At 42.3% G+C, this 19809-nt stretch overlaps 1 protein-coding gene and 1 long non-coding RNA gene across 3 annotated transcripts in view; one reads left to right on the forward strand and one right to left on the reverse strand.

Annotated features, from left to right (window-relative positions):
• The window catches only part of LOC310852537, a 36224-nt gene extending 33264 nt beyond the window's left edge, over window positions 1-2960 (forward strand). For both annotated transcript variants that reach the window (XR_014568231.1, XR_014568232.1), the window contains one exon: window positions 1962-2960. This is a non-coding gene — a long non-coding RNA (uncharacterized lncRNA). The remainder of the gene's footprint in view (window positions 1-1961) is intronic.
• IL15 (interleukin 15) overlaps window positions 1-19809 on the reverse strand; it is a 73489-nt gene extending 53680 nt beyond the window's left edge. The window contains exon 1 of the mRNA XM_083756100.1: window positions 19735-19809. The gene's annotated coding sequence lies outside the window, so the exon portion shown is untranslated. The remainder of the gene's footprint in view (window positions 1-19734) is intronic.

Genomic DNA, 19809 nt, shown 5'->3' on the forward strand with positions numbered 1-19809 from the left:
ATTCAGCTCAAATTACTGAGGCTTTCTTGGAAACAGTGATACTTACAAATGCCTTTTCCTTCATGTCAGTGGGCTACATTTCAAATTCTACTATATACAGTGGTACCTCGGGTTACATACACTTCAGGTTACATACGCTTCAGGTTACAGACTCTGTTAACCCAGAAATAGTGCTTCAGGTTAAGAACTTTGTTTCAGGATGAGAACAGAAATCATGCTCCGGCGGCGTGGCGGCAGCAGGAGACCCCATTAGCTAAAGTGGTGCTTCAGGTTAAGAACAGTTTCAGGCTAAGAACAGACCTCCGGAACGAATTGAGTACTTAACCCGAGGTACACTGTATTTTGGAAAGTTGTTCGCCATGTATCTGGACACCTCTTAAAATATCATAACCAATTTTTCATGGTGGTTTGTCAGAGCAAGGGGCAAGTTTTCATCTATATTGGGATACAATTGGATGCCATTTTGGACCAAGATGGCAGGCAGACTGAGCCTTTCTAAACTGCACTGATTGTTTTCTTAGCCTACTTGAGCAATGTCAGGTATGAGTCATCCAGTATTATATTTATAAGCTGCTTCATTATCCTATTAACATTGCAAAGGTGCCTTCATTGTACTGTTTTCAGTATCTACTAAAATGCTTTTGTCTTGGCAAGCCTACCCAGACATGTAATTTTATTATGTATATTTGGGGTTTTTTAAAGCCTTTTGGCTTCTTATTACTATTTATACTATTTTATGTAAGCTGCTTACTTGATTTATGTAATTTGATTAAGTGGTCCATAAATCTTGTTAAATAAGTAAAATAAATACCTCCTAAGTGGTGCACAACAAACAAACAAAAATCCAGTCAAAGGAAATAGCACACATACACATATATACAAGACTGAGCAGCAAAGAAAACATTAACTAAATCAGCAAAAAGAACAAGCATCAGCAGAAAAACAATACAGTTCACTGGGACCTGTGAGGAGGAATGTCTTCACTAGCCAGCAAAAGATGAATAAGGAAGGGCTAAGAGGAGCCTCCCTTCGGGAAAGTAGTTCCATCCACAGTGTGAATACTGCAACCCAGAAGGCTTGGCCTGGTCACACTCAACCCAGACATTTAAAGTACATGGTTTTCCCCAAAGAATCATAAGAATAGTAGTTTGTTAATGGCGCTGTGAACTGTAACTCTATTGAGGGGTAAACTGCAGTTCCCAGTACTGTACAGTCGTACCTCAGCTCTTGAACACCTTGGGAGTCGAACGTTCTGGCTCCCAACAATTGAAAACCAGAAGTGAGTGTTCTGGTTTTCGAATGTTCATTTGGAAGCCAAATGTCCGACGGGGCTTCCGCGGCTTCCGATTGGCTGCAGCAGCTTCCTGAAGCCAATCAGAAGCTGCGCTTTGGAAGTTGAACGTTTCAGAAGTCAAACAGACTTCCAGAACGGATTCTGTTCGACTTCTGAGGTACGACTGTATTTGGGAGTGGTGGGGTGTCAGGTGTTTTTAATGTGCTTTAAATGCATGGTACAGCCAACAACACTTCAAGCATTGGTGTGATATAGAAGAAGCCCTCCTGTAAATCATATGAGGACAGGCAGACACTTAATATTCTAGTCCCAAGTACTAAGGGATGTGGAGGTAATAACCAGCACTTTAAATTAGGCTTGGAAACAAACTGGGCACTAATTATATGCAAAATGATATGCAGAAAAACCCCAAACCAAAGCAACATAAATTATACATATAAAAGAGTCAAACCCTGTGCGGTACTATATTTCTGCCACATAGTTTTATAAATATATTAATACATAAATAGTTGTACAGAGTTACCGTATATGCCTTGTTGTATGTATCTGTTTATTTGCTGGTTGCTTTTGGAAACCAAGCATACATGTATACAATATATGAATAATATTGTACATATAATAGCGCGTGCACATATATATAATATGAGATCATTCTTTCTTATTTTAGTGGAACTGTGAAAAATATGTAGATAAGTCTGACATCAAGATGTTCAGAAAATTCCAGGCATGACCTCATTCAGCTGAACCTTCTTGAACACATGAAGAATGGAAGTGGAGCCAGTGGGAACAAGGACACTAGACTTGTGTGTGGCCTCCTGCCCTTCTCCATCACTTGAACCCCACGCAGACGCCCAACGGTCGCTCTAGAGACCAAGCATTATTCCCAAGCCACTTAATCAGCATTTGGGAAAAACTGGGACTAGGTTCCAAAGCAAAGGTAGGCACCTTTTAAGACCCTTGATTTCAGGGGACTTAATTTCATCAGTCTTCAGATTGTGGCCTTGAATTATAATTGGCTACTTAAGGCAGGAAAAAATGATTCTGGTATGGTTTGGCCATGAAGATTGATCTTGCCAGCTAATCTTGCAGGAGGATGTTACATTATTCATTCCTTAATCCTGGACTTCCTATGAAAATGAAGTCCTGGCTCACTTTCCAGGAGGCTCTACCAGTGTTGGGTTCATAAGGACACATATAACCAGCATAGCAGTGAAATGGAAGAAGCTGCTGATATTTGCAGCCTCTTCAATTGGCGAGCAAATTTGTTGCTCGTCTTCATTGCCAGCCTCCTCTAAAATATGGCGACATCTTTTTTTATGCAAAGTGAGAGCAGCTAACTGCCATCTCCCCTGCATAAATGTGTCCCACACAATACATCAATTATCGGTAAAAAGTGGCTGATATAAGAACCCTGTTGAATATACTAGCACTCTCTGTAATGGAAAAAATATATGTAAAAATTCATTGGTGTTTCTGTAAGGTCGCTCATCTTTGATTTAACAGATGCGGAAAAGGCCAAGAAAGTTGGTAAATCAACTGTCAATGAGAGGGAAGAAGTTGTTGAGAGAAGCAAAGATTCTCTGTTACACTAAAATTAAAAAAAAGTTGAGCTATTGAAGTTCTCTTGTATCAAATATACAGTGCCTATTGCCTTGCAATTACCATATTCTCTGGCTCTTTCCTCGTTTATCATACACATAAGGTGATTATTCTGAGCTCTGCAATTCAGCATGCTGTATTTTCAGGAACTAGGTTGCCAAGCCGTGTCTGAGGAGCCTCCAGAGCCTTAAACAGCTGCATGGCAGGGAGAAGTTTGGCAAATAATTGCTTTGCTAAAGCGGACACAATCCTGCCCTTTGCATTCCTTCCCATAAAGCAATGTAGATTCAGAATCTGAGAGGGCAGAGGGAGACCAGTTGCCAGGCAGTTCCACTTCCCTCATGTCTTCTTTCCTCACACTTGTCAGGCTTCAGAGCCTTATCTCCCCTATTGACAATGAGAGCTGTCAGTCTTATGAAGCATCTCCTTCCAAAGAAAGCAGGAAACAGCCAATGTATGCTCAGTACATTGTCTTTATGGCATATTTTGTCCCACTCTTTAAATGCAGCTTCTTTTTTAATTCCACCCTTAGTTCAAGGAGCTCGGGGTAGCAAACATTGTTCCTCCTCTTGTCTCAGAACACCTGGATAACATAGTTGTTAGAGCATGAGACTCTTAATCTCAAGGGCATGGGTTTGAGCCCCATGCTGGGCAAAAAGATTCCTGCTTTGCAGAGGATTGGACTAGAGGTTTCTCATGCTCCCTTCCAACTCTACAGTTATATGATCCACAACAGCCCTTTGCAGCTGGCTAGGCTATGAGTGAGTGGTCCATTGTCACCCAGCGTGAGGTGTGGTTTGAAGTGCCCAGAGCCACCACAGTCCCATGAAACTAGTAGTGCAGTTTTCTGGATCCGGCTCACTGTTTATTCGGGGCAGAATGAGTTGCCATTTGTTTGGCAGGCAACATTGATTATTTTTCTTTTCATGAACAGCATTGCACCCAACCTGGTCTACTCAGTAGCTATTTCCCTAAAATATTCCATTTGCAGGGTCTTTTCCTCCTGGCCTATGCTCACATTATCCTTCTGGATTAAGAAAAATAAATAGGAAAAGGTGGGGGGACCTTGCGGGTGACAAGTTTTCAAGTCACAGATTTATTCTGTAAATATTATGGCAGAGACTGTGGCAAGGAAAACACCAGGAGGGAAAACTAGATCTCCTGCTGCTATTCAGCCTAGTCACAATAGTTCGGGTAGATTACACGTACTCAGCTCCTATCTTTGCAGTTGGGAATTTGCTTAGAAAATACATTTTCTTTCTCCCCCTTGAAAGGTTTTAGGGCAAAGCAGGTTATTCCATGCTTTTGGCGAAACAAGTGTTTCCACACAGATAACGTATTCTGCATACTATAACATTTTCTAATCATGTCTGGCCTTTCCAGAACTGTATGAGGGGAAATGAGAAAATGTCAGCAGTCTTTGAACTGGTACATTTTAGTTGGACTCACAGCACTTAATTCTTTATTGTATGATTTATATCCCATCCTTCATCATGAATATTCCCAGGGTGGGTATCAACCATTTAAAATGCAAGGGGAACAGAAATAAGAACCCCATTACAACAGTCAAACTATCATGTAACTCTTAATGGCCAAGGTGCCAACTTTATAGGCAGCATATGTTGTTGTTGTTGTTATTTATTATTTATTGAATTTATATCCCATCTTTCCTACAAAAGGAACGCAGGGTGGCAAACTCACCACCATTTCAAAAACAAAACAGCCAGACAGTAAAAATATTATAAAAACAATTATAATTAAAAACATCTAGAAAAACTTTGAAAACGCTGAAAAACATCCCAAAATGCCTTGTGGAAGAGAAAAGTCTGTGGCTGGTGCTGAAAGATGGGTGGTGTTGGCACTACTGGTGGCATCAGCATGCATGCATGCCAAGGGTGTTGGAGAATGCTGCTTGTTTATTTATTGAAATTTTGTCCAAGGAACTCAAGGTGGCGTAAATAATAAATAATAATAATAATATTTATTTATACTCTGCCCTCCCTGGCCAGAGCCGGGCTCAGGGCAGCTAACACCAGTAAAATTACAGTAAAAACATAATAGGAGGGGGGAAACCGCAATTTAAAATACAGGTTAAAATACAATTTAAAATGCAGCCTCATTTTAAAAGTAGCTCATAGATCAAAACCATAAGGGGAGGGAAACATAAGGGTCAGACTGAGTCCAAACCAAAGGCCAGGTGGAATAGCTCTGTCTTGCAGGCCCTGCGGAAAGATGTCAAGTCCCGCAGGGCCCTAGTCTCTTGTGACAGAGCGTTCCACCAAGTCGGGGCCAGTACTGAAAAGGCCTTGGCGCTAGTTCAGACCAATCTAATCACCTTGTGACCTGGGACCTCCAAAATGTTGTCATTTGTGGACCTTACATGTGCCTCCTGCTCCTCCTCACTGAATCCCCACAATGACCATGTGAGGAAGGTTAGGCTGAGAGGTAGTAGTGACTGGCCTAAGGTAACCCAATGTGCTTCAGGGCTGAGGCGGGATTTGAACCCTGGTCTCCCACATCCTGCAGATGGTAACAGCAGTCACAAAATTAAAAGACACCTGCTGCTTAGGAGAAAGGCGATGGCAAACCTAGACAGCATCTTAAAAAGCAGAGACATCACTTTACCAACAATGGTCCGTATAGTTAAAGCCATGGTTTTCCCAGTAGTGATGTATGGAAGTGAGAGCTGGACCATCAAGAAGGCTGATCGACGAAGAATTGATGCTTTTGAATTATGGTGCTGGAGGAGACTCTTGAGAGTCCCATGGACTGCAAGAAGATCAAGCCTATCCATTCTGAAGGAAATCAGCCCTGAGTGCTGGACAGATCCTGGAAGGACTGGAAGGACAGATCCTGAAGCTGAGGCTCCAATATTTTGGCCACCTCATGAGAAGAGAAGACTCCTTGGAAAAGACCCTGATGTTGGGAAACATTGAGGGCACAAGGAGAAGGGGACAACAGAGGATGAGATGGTTGGACAGTGTTCTCGAAGCTACAAACATGAGTCTGACCAAGCTGTGGGAGGCAGTGGAAGATAGGAGTGCCTGGCGTGCTCTGGTCCATGGGGTCGCAAAGAGTCGGACATGACTAAACGACTAAACAACAACAACTCCCACATCCTACTCAGACGCTTCTAACCATTATGCCACACTGGTGCTTTCTCTTAGGCGCTTTCTCCGGCTAGGTGCCTCAGTCCTGAATGTTAGCTGGTGGGGCCTAACACTAGGCCACGGGGTGCCCTGCATTTCTCTCTATCCTACAGCTAGTCTCTCCAGGTGAGGGAGCTCATTTCATTATTGGCTGCTTAGACTGCAGTCTCAGACACCTCCTGTAAGCAAGGCCCATTGGGTGTTTTCTGGCTGTGTGTCCTCCTTTCCTAGCCTCCTAACTCCCATTTCTCTCTGACTACTAGAAGGTGTGGGACAAAGCCAAGCAAGTACCGCAAGGCGCCCATAGCGCTTGGCACAGGGTTAATCCCTGGCGCTGAAAACATCTGCTGGGGCCAAGCCCTACCAAGGATTAAAGTCCCTGGAGTTAAAATAGAAATGTAGCTCGAGCTAAATTGTAAATGGCATTTCCCTCTGCCCTCAGCTAACTACAAATAAACAGATATATTTTAGAACATCTTCCTTAGACACATTTTCCAGCCAAGAAGAAAATGACACGGTGGGGAAATTGATGTTGCTCAGTTTGATCAGTCATTACTTTGGCTATGTTCACATCAGTGGCTTAAATCACAGCAAGGCCGTTCTCCCCCCCCCCCCCCCGCTACGTTTCAAGTCACATTTGCACATTGCTGTACACACCAGGTGGGGGGGGGGACAAGAATGTCTTCACGTTACCTGTTTGGTATCCCACACCTGCAGGCCCCCTAAATGCCTATTCATAAAGCTGTCGTCTGTGCTTGCGTAACGGCTGTCTCCCTCAACTGTGAAGTAAATGTGGTTTACATTTTCAAATTGGATGGAAGCTGACTCGAAGGAAAAACGCATCAAACAACAGTATTTCTCAAGAGACAACAGGATACATGTGGAGTGTGGTACCGTCATGTGCACACTGCTTCAAATGCCAGCTTGGAAGCACACTGGGGCCAGAGTAAATTATAATATCTACACAGCCTTGGACCTAATTATTATGGTCACACTAGAAACAGTGTAACAGATCTGTGTACACACTATATATTTAAAGCAGTTTTAAAGTGTGCACTCCCCCCCCCAAAAAAAAAACACCTCACAAAGGATCCTGGAAGCTGCAGTTTGTTAAGTGTACTGGGAATTCTAGCCTTGTGCAGGGTAAACTACAGTTCCCAGGATTTTTGAGGGTGTGCGCTTTAAATCTGCTTTAAATGTATGGTTTTTATTCCTTTAAATGTCAAGTTGCCAGTGCTTTTTTTCCAGGGGCCACTCAAGGGACCGGCACTGTGTGTGTGAAAAAGTGTGGCACTTTATTGTAACAACTTCATGGTGAGTACAGGCATCTACAGTGGTACCTCGGGTTACATACACTTCAGGTTACAGACTCCGCTAACCCAGAAATATTACCTCAGGTTAAGAACGTTTGGCCTATTGCTCTCCGTCATAAGATGTCATGGCATCCAGCCAGGTGAGGTGGGAAAATGCCCACCTGTTTGTCTCTTTGGCAACAGAGCTCACTCTTTGGACATGTAAATAGCTGTACAGTGGTACCTCAGGTTACATACGCTTCAGGTTACATACGCTTCAGGTTACAGACTCCGCTAATCCAGAAATAGTACCTCAGGTTAAGAACTTTGCTTCAGGATGAGAACAGAAATCGTGCTCCGGTAGCGCAGTGGCAGTGGGAGGCCCCATTAGCTAAAGTGGTGCTTCAGGTTAAGAACAGTTTCAGGTTAAGAACGGACCTCCGGAACAAATTAAGTACTTAACCCGAGGTACCACTGTATTTTTCTAGAAAAACAACAACACTGCAAGGAGCATTTGCATTAGGAGAGTTCAAGGAGGAAATGACCCCCAGGTTCCCTTTCGACTCTACAATTCTATGATTCTCCCTCTCCCCTCGGACTGTGGGCCTGATCATACCACACACACACACACACACACACACACACACACACACACACCTCTGTCTCATATAGTTTATGCCTCATTGCTAAACCTTGGTCGTGTCACTGCAAACTGGAGTTGAGGACTCACATGATGCAGAGGTGTAGCTGGGGTGGGTGGGGGTACAGGGTGCACTGGGCGCCATACCACGGGGGGGGGACTTACCCCATGGGCAGCTCACCCCGCCCCCAGTTCTCCCAAACAGTTAGCTACGCCGCTGACATAATGGAACATTTCTGACTCTGGTGTGCAAAACCAATTCCATCCAAACACAAAACTTAGCCACCAGATGTCAAGGAAATAAACAACTATTTGACATTTAGAAGACATCTGAAGGCAGCCCTGTTTAGGGAAGTTTTTAATGTCTGACATTTTATTCTGTTTAATATTCTGTTGGGAGCTGCCCAGAGTGGCTGGGGAAACCCAGCCAGATGGGCGGGGTATAAATAATAAATTAATAAATTATTATTAGTATTATTAGTATTATTATCGTCATCATCAGAGAGAAGGGTATGTGTGAACCACCCTGTGATCTTCAGATGAAGGTTGGTGTACAAATGAATGAATGAATGAATGAATAAAATAAATAACTGTTTCCCGATAGTTATCTATCTGGAATTGTTGTTGCTGTTGTGTTTTAATAGAGTAACATCCAGCCAGGTGAACTCTCATCTGCAATCTGGAGGGATGCAGCCCCGATTCAGGTGCTTCCATGAGCGACTACTCAACAGTAGGGGTTCCTTCTTAGAAGAGCACCCTCAGCTCGCAATTGTTCTCTCCAAGAACCTGTCTTTGGTCAAACTCCAACAGCCTCCCCGTGCGCCATTCAAAGTGGCCTTTTTGGCAAAGCACATTGCCAAACATATATCATTGTTTATTTTTGGGGGGGGGAGCATGCTGGGCATAACAAGAAAATGTATTATTTTTAGAGAAGGCATTGACAAACTATTCTCCACTTTCATGCTTCAGGATTCCTCGTCCCTTTTAATAAACAACAACAAGAACAGTAGAGAAGGCACAGAGATGTTCTGCATACAAATCAGGAGAGCAGCAGCAAAGATCTTGCATCCCTGCCCTTAATCTTCATGGCACTTTATTGCTCCAAAGACACAGAATATAATTCTTTTATTATTTCCCAAATTACAGTATGCTACGCATGCAAATCTGGCTTCCTAGAGAAAAGTCGTTTATTTGTGGTGGGCAAATGCTGTTTCCCCATCGTCATGTGGGAGGAAAGTTTGGTGCTTTTGCACCCGAGGCACTCAGCTCCTGTAACAATGATACAACTGGAAATGAGAGAATCTCCTCTGAGCAAGCAGCTCATGATAGCGAAGCCAATTCATTTTCAATATCAGCGATATTGACACATGAAGTGGCTTGTGGTTAGGGTACAAAGCATATCACAAAACTCTCAAATGTTTCAGTGTGCAGGCGGAGGGATTAAATAGAAGAAAATGTCAAGTTCACAAAAGTTCACAAGAAAAAGGAAGGAAGTCGGTGATGTCACCCATTGTTGTAGCAGCAGAGACATGTGCAGAGTTTGGCACAGCCACTTGGTTCTGTTTGTTTTAATGCCACAGCTCAACTGTAGCATGCAATTCTAGGAAGAGGACAAAATCAAAGTTGTGCACAGTCTGAACTTCCATAGCAAGCTTAGAGTGGAGAGTTCAGGTCCTGTGCATCTCTGCACAGATTTGGAGCTCTGAATTGGTTCTTGGAATCCACAACAATGGATGCACTCACCCATTTTGTTCTTCTCTTGGTTTTTTTTTGCAAACTTGATTTCCCCCTCAATATAGTTTTGCTCCCTGAAAAATCAAAAACAGTTCAGTAATAAAGGGCACCAAACGGAGCACTCACCTTATGGGCCTTTCCAAATATCCTCTTACTGTATTTTGTTTATTTAAAAGCATTTATAAACCAATTAACATTTTTAGAAATCTAGCGGGTCTGTATAGGGGCAGGCAGTCTTTCAGGTAACCTGATTACAAGTTGTTCATGAATTTATATGTTCAGAACAAGACCTTGAACATGACCCAGGAGCTGATTTGCACCCATTGCAGTTCCCTCAGCACATGTGTAAGATGCGAGCATCCAGGAGTTTTATTTGCTTATTTATTCAGACTTGTTGCACCAGTTGGTATTGCTTAGTTCCTTCTGTTTCTGTGGTGGAAGCTGTATTTTGTGGTTTCCACTTTTCAATTTAATACGGAAATTGCCATTAACGGATGGGGCAAGACTGTTGTTTACTTGCTTGGCTGCAGTAGTTTCTATCATTGACCACCTATGCTGAACAGAACATCTAAGACTCATGGTAACTCTATCTAGCCACTCACTGAGCTTCTGCGTAGCATGCCTTGCAACCACAATAGCTGATAGCACAAATCCATACAGGATGGCACAGGTTAAAAAGGAAAGGAAAGCTCTTCAGATTGTTCCCCCAACATGATGCTGCCACCACATGCTAGCTAGCAGAATGCCCAGTCCCACACAATTCCCATAAGCATCATGCTTTAAAAAGTGCTGTGGACCCAATCCATGTACTGCTCGTGCACACAATAAATTCATTTCTGTGATCATGGAATTGTAAAATTGGAAGAGACCCCCAGAGTCATCAAGTCCAATCCCTTACAAGGCAGGAATCACAGCTAAAGAATCCTTGACAGATGGCCATCCAACCACTGCTTTAACACCTCCAAGGATGGAGAGTCCACCACTTTCCAAGGTAGTCCGTTCCACTGTTGAACAGCTGCGATTGTCAGAAAGTTATTTCTAATGTTTAGGCATAATCTCATTTCTTGTAATTTGAATCCATTGGTTTGGGTCCTCCCCTCTGAAGCAGCAGAAAACAAGCTTGCTTCACCTTCCATGTGACAGCCCTTCAGATATTTGAAGATGGTGCTACATATGAGTAAGGTAAAAGGTAAAGGTACCCCTGCCCGTACGGGCCAGTCTTGACAGACTCTGGGGTTGTGCGCCCATCTCACTTAAGAGGCCAGGGGCCAGCGCTGTCCGGAGACACTTCCGGGTCACGTGGCCAGCGTGACAAAGCTGCATCTGGCGAGCCAGAGCCGCACACGGAAACGCCGTTTACCTTCCCGCTGGTAAGTGGTCCCTATTTATCTACTTGCACCCGGAAGTGCTTTCGAACTGCTAGGTTGGCAGGCGCTGGGACCGAGCAGCGGGAGCGCACCCCGCCGCAGGGATTCGAACCGCCGACCTTTCGATCGGCAAGTCCTAGGCGCTGAGGCTTTAACCCACAGCGCCACCTGCGTCCCTATGTACATATGAGTACAGGATATATAAAACAATAAGCTGCTTTTTATAATAACCTCCCCCCAAAAAACCTGTGAAATTTATATCCACTGTTGACTTAATATTGGCTGAGTTAATCAATACCAGCCAATGCACACAGTAAGATGTTATTATCTCCCAGCCTCTTGAGAGTCATAGTTTGTCAGAGATGTGTGGGCAGTCTGGCAAGAGAAATGGCTTCATCTATTGCCAAGAATAGACCAACATTCTTTTTCAGTATCTAGCATACAGTTGTGCGAACTCCTGTCTTCTAGTGGCAAGAGACTCCAGAAGTGCCTGCACTTATACAGGTTTGGGCTTAGTTGAAATGAAGGTCAATGGAGACTGTAGTGTCTTCAGGATATATGGTTTGATTTACACCTATACACAGCCCGAACATAGGATGGAGGAGCTCAAAGCATCAACACTCCAACAGATCTTGTTTCCCTATTAGGTTTCCAGGGAAGCCTCAAGTCACAGCTTTATGTCCTGCACAGAACATGACACATCTTTGTGTCTCTATCTTTCAGCACCAGCCAAACCTGACACACACAGCCCCATTTGGCCTATTGCTCTCCGTCATAGGATGACATGGCATCCAGCCAGGTGAGGTGGGAAAATGCCCATCTGTTTGTCTCTTTGGCAACAGAGCTCACTCTTTGGACATGTAAATAGCTGTACAAAACTGGCTGGCTAAGGCCATTACATGAACAAAGAAACTGGTCTCAGTGGTTCAACAGTTTCTTCCACTGCATTCCAAAACTTTACCAGATACAGAATCACAAGCTTGGAAGCAACCCACGGATATAATCCAGGCTGACCCCCAAACCTGCTTCTAAAAAACCCCTGTAAAATTCCACTCCACTGTTGACTCATGGCTCGCCCACACTTCCACTTGTGCCTAGTTGAAAACGTACAGGTGTGATTAACCACTTGACCCATGATTTCTAGACATGGATCCAAGCTGTTTCCCCCTTGCCCCACTCCTTTCCAAGGGAAAACCCACTCTTTAATGCCTCATATCTTCCAAATAAGTATGCAAAGGATTGCAGATCTGGAGCTAGAAGTGTTCCACGCATACTTTCCTTACAACTGAGATTCAGAGGGCTACATTTTGCTTACCTCTAAGAAAAGTTGCATCTCTGAGCTGCTGTCTGTGAACATGGCTGCAGCCATTCACACTGCCACATGACATGGATGATGGTGACCTGTCTTGAAATCCAAACAGTTTTAGTTTACAGCATTTATGTTTATGCCATTGTGGAGGTGCTGATGGAGGAGCATTTTGCAAGACTTCTCTCTAGCCCCTGCTGAGAGAGCTCTTTATTCCCCATATATCTAATCACGAATCAGTTTAAACTTCAAAAGGTACTTAGGTAAAGATATACAAGTAGGTTAATGATTAAAATGATCTGATGCAAATCTCTGGGACTTAGATATAGATCTAAGCACTTGGTGCATGTGTGATATATAGATATAGAGACAGATAGATAGATAAAGCACACACACATAACTTGTACTTCAAAGAAAAGCAGTATTAAAGTTCTCACAAGGAAGATAATTGCTTGAAAGCCTGGGAAAGGAGGCGGGGGGGGAGGGGGAGAATCATCAGTCCCCACCAGCAGCAGATGAATTTTGCAATTTTACTTCCTCATAAACACTCAAGAGAAGGAGCAATGTATTTGCAAGCAATGAGCCGCACTTTTTCATTAACTTCTTGTCAGCCACTGTTTTCAAAGATCCTCATTTGTCCTCAGAGAGTTTAGCTTTACATGCAGTGCCACTGTAGTCACCTGCTGAGATTGGGCAGAATTGGTAAGGAAGAGAGACATCTAAAGGCACATCAAGGAAATGAGCTGCTGCCGTACAGATCCATTGCCTCTTTTAAATGATAATCAGAGGAGGCTTCATTGTTTCACCAGAAGTGAAGCAGATTCACACAAAATAAGCCGCGTTGTACCTTGTAACGGAAAGACAAGGCAATGACTTGAACAACTCAGCTTCATCTCCTGAGATGCATCAAACAAATGACACCTTTTGAGCTGTGATCCCCTTTTAATTTTACAGACTGCTCATCACCATGCACGGAGCACTTTATCATCCTTACCTCTTTTATTTCCACAAATTCACATTGAAATGAGTCACCACTGTCCCCAATGGACAGCTGGGACAGAGTTGGAGGGTCTCCCCTGCCATTTCCATGCATGGAAGCTGACCCAACCAGCAGTTAAGTCCTACAAATGCTGGAGTGACAACAGCATCATCTCCCATCCCTGAGGGCAGAAGCCCCATGGGAGATTTGGGGGCTCACAGGAACATTAGATGAATTTGTGGGGGTGGGTGAAGTGTTTGGACTTTCTTGTTTCCCCAATTATATCATTAGGAATGGTAAGAGGACTTCAGAATTTCGTTCCTAATTGAACCAAGGAGAGTTTGCCCAAAGTAAACTAATCTTCCCAGCACAGAACCTGAAATTTTCTTTCTCCCAAGAAGCAGGGAGATTCAACAATATAATCAACATAGTTTGAGGTCTGAGGTTGAGGTCAGCAGGATGTTGCAACCTCCTTGACAACTTTGGGAATGGGAGGGTGGAAGAGGCAAAGCAATCTAACAGAACTAAATCGCAGCACTTTAGAAATAATTCAGATGCAAAAATTCTCCTCCTTCCTGTAGCTATTACACTCCTTAAAGGTTTGTTGTATATTTAGCAAAGCAGCTTGAACTGTAATGGATAATTTAGTTTCAAATGATCTAGCAAACAGGAAAAATGGAAAGGCAAAACCAAAAGAAAAGGACATTTGTTTAAGCATTCATGTGTTACCTAATTTTGTTTTAATTGACTTTTTGAAGAACACTGTATATTCCTTTCCTCAGAAATGCAAGCTGGAGCATTATATAGCATCATCATTATGAAAGTTGTTTTATGCAAATTAGCGGTCACAGCTAGTGCACATTCCGTCAGTCTCAAAAAAAGGAGGAGAAACTGTGAGTTGGAGCCTCAGCAAGATCAGTCCAGCTCATTCATTACTTTTCCCATGTAGTGCTTTATCTAGGTAGGTAGATATTAATATCTATGTGCATGGTACTGTACTGCAAGGGTGGAGAACCTGTCACCCTCCAGATGTTGAACTCCAATTCCCACCATCCCTCACTCCAATCCCAGTGGACTAGGGTTAGTAGGAGTTGTAGTCCAGCAACATCTGGAGAGTCACAGGTTCATCACCTCTGCTTTAAAATGTATGCAATGATAGGTAACATGAGAAGAATATGTGATTATTTCATTTACATATACCTAGAGTTTGTTATGCTATGGTTTGGGGTTTTGCTTGTTATTCTTAAAGCTTCATGAAACAGATGAGCACTATTCTCATAACTTAATTCAAATATTTAGTCAATATTGGAAGCCATAGTCAAATATGAAGAGGAATCAGTTGCCTGTGTACATGTTGCTTCACGAATGTAAACTCTTTATTCGGCATCAAAGAACATGCCTTCTGGATTAAGTAAGTATAGGAACACATTGACAACTGCACGTGCTGAAACTCTGTAAGAGTATAGGTCATAAATTGCAGCTTGGTTCTGTTTAATGCGTTTTCTTTTCAGGCTAATCAATATTGACACATCAATAAAGACAATCGAATGCTTGCTTTTAATATTTCAAAAGTCTGCTGTCTTTATTGACTTTGTACCTGTCATACTCAAGACAACAAGAAAACAGTCCCAGCTGGTGAGATTATTTGAAGTACGTTATATTACCAAAGGCAGGCAAAACAGTTTTTCTGATGTCACCACTTTGTTTTAAAGTTTATTAGTTTTACAATCTAAGGTTACTTCTGAGCCATACAAAAGGCAAATAAATTTCATCTGAAAGTGCATCTTAATTCTTGAGTTCTTGTTTAATTTGCTACCTTAATATAATGCCAATATAAACCCAACGTAATACAATGCCATTCCTTTTTAAGAAGCTACTTATTTATTTGGTAATTATCTTTTCCCATGACCATTAAAGAAGAGCAGAATCTTGCTTACTAAAATAAAATTCATTTTTTTTTTCAGAATTCTGTATACAAACCAGTTCTGGGTGTGGGAGCTGCATTGTACATGAAATCTATGGAAACATTTCTATAGCATTACCCTACCATTCATTTGAAGAGAAGCCGAACAATACCCAGTGCTCTAGGTTGTGGCATGTACCTTATTATATACTGCCTTGCACCAAGATAACCAAAAGACAATTTACAAAATCAAAATCAATACAATAAAGCCGAAGAGCAATAACAAATTAAAAATATGCAAAAAAAATGCACCTTTCCTATCAATCTGATCGAACTGACTTGAAGGATGCATGCCTGAACATTGCATCCTCCTCACACTGCCCTGTCAGTGGCCCCCTGAAAAATGTGCCCGGGGCCATTGCTCTGGCAGACCCCCACTGCGCTTCTGTGCTTAGTAAAGAAGGGAATAAGGTTTTGTTTCCCATGATCAGATGCTTTTAGTTGGGGCTCCCAAGATCTCCTAGCTTAGGTCCTCCAGTTGCTTTAATCTGGGTCTGGTTGCATGCAAATAAACTGGCACCACTTGCAGGAAAAGATTTATCACTCCCTCCTCTTAAATATGCAGTAGACCTGGTCTGTTAACATTCACCCTCTGCAACCCAAATTAGAAGGTTGTTTACCTGGTAGAGTCCATAAAATGAATCAATGTGAAGAGCTAGTGTGGGTTATGTATCATGTAACATCAAGATAAGAAGATATAGTATATAAAAACAAAACAAAACCCCTGGTAAGATATTGGCACCATGGTCAATAGCATGGCTTGCAGACACTGAGGGTGATGTGCTCAGCTGCTGCTTGTGGGCTTTCCATGGGTATCTGGTTGGCCACTGTAAGAGCAGAGCACTGGACCAGGTGGGTCTTTGGCCTGATCCACCAGGCTGTATGGGTTGAACTTAATCAGATAGGTGAGGGATGCATGGATGGGTGGAGGTTCAAGCATGATTACTTCATGCAGGGTGATTAAAATGTATGGAACATACCTTTAATTCACATTGGGATATGGATTCATTACATTTATTTACATTTCCTCTTGGTTACCATGTGTGGGACCTTCTCCCATTTTCATCCTCACAACAACCACCCTGTGGGGTAGGCTAGGCTGAGAGAGGGAGTATGCCTGTCCCAAGATCACACAGTGGAGTAACTTAACTAAAAACTACAAGTGGGTTTACAGATATAAGGTGATATTCAGTGCTCCCATTCCACTAGCACAAGAGTTGGTGCATCTGCAGAATGGAACTATCTACTTCTGTTCCCTGAAGCAGCAGCAGCAGCAGCACCCCCACACCCTCAAAATTAGGTCCAGGGGGTTGGGGACTCTCGAGAGAAGAATTTGGGGTGGGGTGTGCAGGCAAAAGAAAAGAAACAGAATTGCTGCTATGCCACTGAGGCTGCTTTAGTTACAACCCATATTTTAAATAAGATAAATTACGAATCAAATACAGGTACGGTAAGTCATTTTTGCAGTTTTCATCCATTCATTGGAGTTTTGACCCCATCCAGAAAAAAGCAAAGCATGGTTAAGGTTGCCGGCATATAGAGGTTTTGCAAACTCATCAGCATTACTTATTTATGTCACAAAGGGAAAAATGTCACCCATTTGCTCATCTTTCTCCAGTTCTGACACTTCCTCAGGCTCTGGTGGCAGGTCAGGATTAATTAGCTCACTGATGTATTGATGCTACAGTTCCTTAGGCTATCCCTGCTTCAGATTGCTGCGCTACAGAGCATAGAGTGACAGCTATTGAAATTAAATGAATGTCACTTTTATCTCATGACCCTCCTCTTTGCTTCTTGAATGATTTTGTTAAAAAAAAAAACCTAGAGGGGAGATACTGAATCGCAAACAAGTATCATTTGCAATCATTTTACCATTGATTAAAACACACGTCAATATTAGCAATCTCTAGTTACCTAAGCATCTAACACCCCAATTAATAAATGTGTCAGCTCCTGTTCTCTGTCTTTTGTAATTAAGTTCCATCAGGCATCCTCTTTCTGCTATTCATCCATCCTACCATCATTGGCTGTCTCAGCAGAATTCAGGAAGAGTGATGTGGATTTGGAAACGGCTCTTCAGATGCAGCCCAATCACTAGTTCTGCCATCATCAGAAGTGCAGGGAACGGTGGCCTAGCAAAGGATTTCTCTGCGATAGCCCCTAAATTGTGGTACTCTCTCCCCACAAAGGCGGGTCTAGCATCTTCCTTATACAGCTTCCATCTTAAAGAGACACCATTTTATACCGGCAGTTAACAGTTCTGGATTTTTTTTGTGGGAGCCACCTCTAATGGCTTGTTTAATCTCTACTTGTGCTGCTGTTTGATTAGAATCATGTTATAGTTGTATATAAACTGCTTTATTTGCTTTTAGTTATATGATTATATTGCTTCAACCCACCCTGGAACCTTATGGTGGAGCTACCACAAAAAAGGCCCTTTTTCTGGTTGTTGCCCAATATACTCCTACAGGGAATGGTACAACCACGAGGGTCTCCCTTGATGACCTTAGTGAGTGGGCTGGTTTGTATGGAAGAAGGTGTTCTCTCAGATAACCCGGTCCCAAGTTGTATAGCGGCTTATAGGTTAATACCAAAATCTCAACCTAGGCCAAGTAACATTTCAGCAGCCAAAGCAGCACCTTTAAACAATGTCCACAGCTAGACATGCAGTTAGATAACTTAGCCATTGCATTCTGTGCTATTGGCAGCTTCTGGAACCGATGTAAAGCAATGACCTGGCACAGAATAAAGCCAGCTTTCTATGTTGATGTCCTAACTTACAATCATAGAATTGCAGAGTTGGAAGGGACCATGAGAGTCATCTGGTCCAACCACCGGCAATGCAGCAATCTTTTTGCCCAGCATGGTGCTTGACTCAACAACCCTGAGATGAAGAGTCTCATGCTGTTGCTATAAACTCCCTCCTGTGGAAGGCTTGTCAGCCCCTTCTTAACCAACTTTTCAACACAAAAAAATTCCTTCCAGTAGCACCTTAAAGACCAACTAAGTTAGTTCTTGGTATGAGCTTTCGTGTGCATGCACACTTCTTCAGATACACTGAAACAGAAGTTACCAGACCCTTCTATATCAGTATATCTGAAGAAGTGTGCATGCACACGAAAGCTCATACCAAGAATTAACTTAGTTGGTCTTTAAGGTGCTACTGGAAGGAATTTTTATGTTTTGACTATGGCAGACCAACATGGCTACCTATCTGTAACTTTTCAACACTTGGTGAAGAATATCTTATTCTAGCCTTCTTTTAGTAGTAGCTAGCTTACCTGCCTGAGCAGTACATTATCCTGTTTGACTCTCCTGCTTTGATTGTTGTTAACTGTAATGCTGTTTTAATGGGAACGTATATTACATATATTAATTATGGATGTTTTAATGTATTCAGTTTACTATGCATTTTAATTAGAGGTAGCTGTATTTCTATAATTGGTTTTGCTGTTGGCTTTGATTTGTTTGTGAACCACCTTGATATTTCTTCTTGAAATGAAAGGCAGTATATTATTTTCCTAGTAATAAGATTATTAATACTATTGTGTCATTGATCCTTTTGCTCGGATCTATTGCCAATTTTAGTTACGTTGCCTGGCCTACACTGCTAAAAAATGTATTTTGGAATGTTGACCTTTTTCAACTGTTATTTTTATTAGATTTTTAATTTTTGCTTTAAATGTTTCATTGCACACCACTTTTGGGAGCATTTGGGGAGGAGGTGACTCATAAATTCCAATACAAATAAGTCAACCCAATGGATTCAAGACTTGTAGACAAATCCACCAGACACTATATGTCTACAACCCCATGGAAACTGCTTGGCTTATATGCAAATATACAGGAACTACCATAAGAAAAAACTGTTACTTACACCTTTCTAAAACAGTATCCGCAGAGCGGCATAGACATATTGAGATAGAAACTTTGCATCAAATAAACTGGGACTTTCCGGTTCATTTCCTCCCTAGGTAATTCTACAGCCTCTGTTGTCAAGAATGCACCACAAGTACATCCGATAAAAATAGAAACAAGATGCTAGGAAATGGGGACATGTGGCCATAGGGAATATGCTTGTTTGTCCCAGTCACATCTCTAGTTCCTTTAATGGGCCTGGAATGAACACAACATGTCTTCACCTGCAAGAACACTGTATCTTCAGGCAACTCAGAATGGCGCATTTCTCCATGAAAGCAAACCCTAATGACCATTATCTGTAAGAAAACTGATGCCTGATGTTAAGAACTTCAGGCATAAACACAGCAAGCAAAATTAAGTAACTGTCACAATTGTATGGAAGAAGTTTCCATAAGTAGCAAAGGGAGGGAGTGGGGGGTGTGTGACTAATGATTTTAAGATTATTATTATTATTTAATTGGGAATAAGTTAAAAGGATGAGGCAACTTACCATTTTATCTAAGCGATGGTATATACTCTGTGAAAAACAAGTCCATGTTATTTCCCTCCTCAATACAGTTAATTC

This window comes from Podarcis gaigeae (assembly GCF_964106915.1).
Source record: "Podarcis gaigeae genome assembly, chromosome: 9".
Classification (NCBI taxonomy): Eukaryota; Metazoa; Chordata; class Lepidosauria; order Squamata; family Lacertidae; genus Podarcis; species Podarcis gaigeae.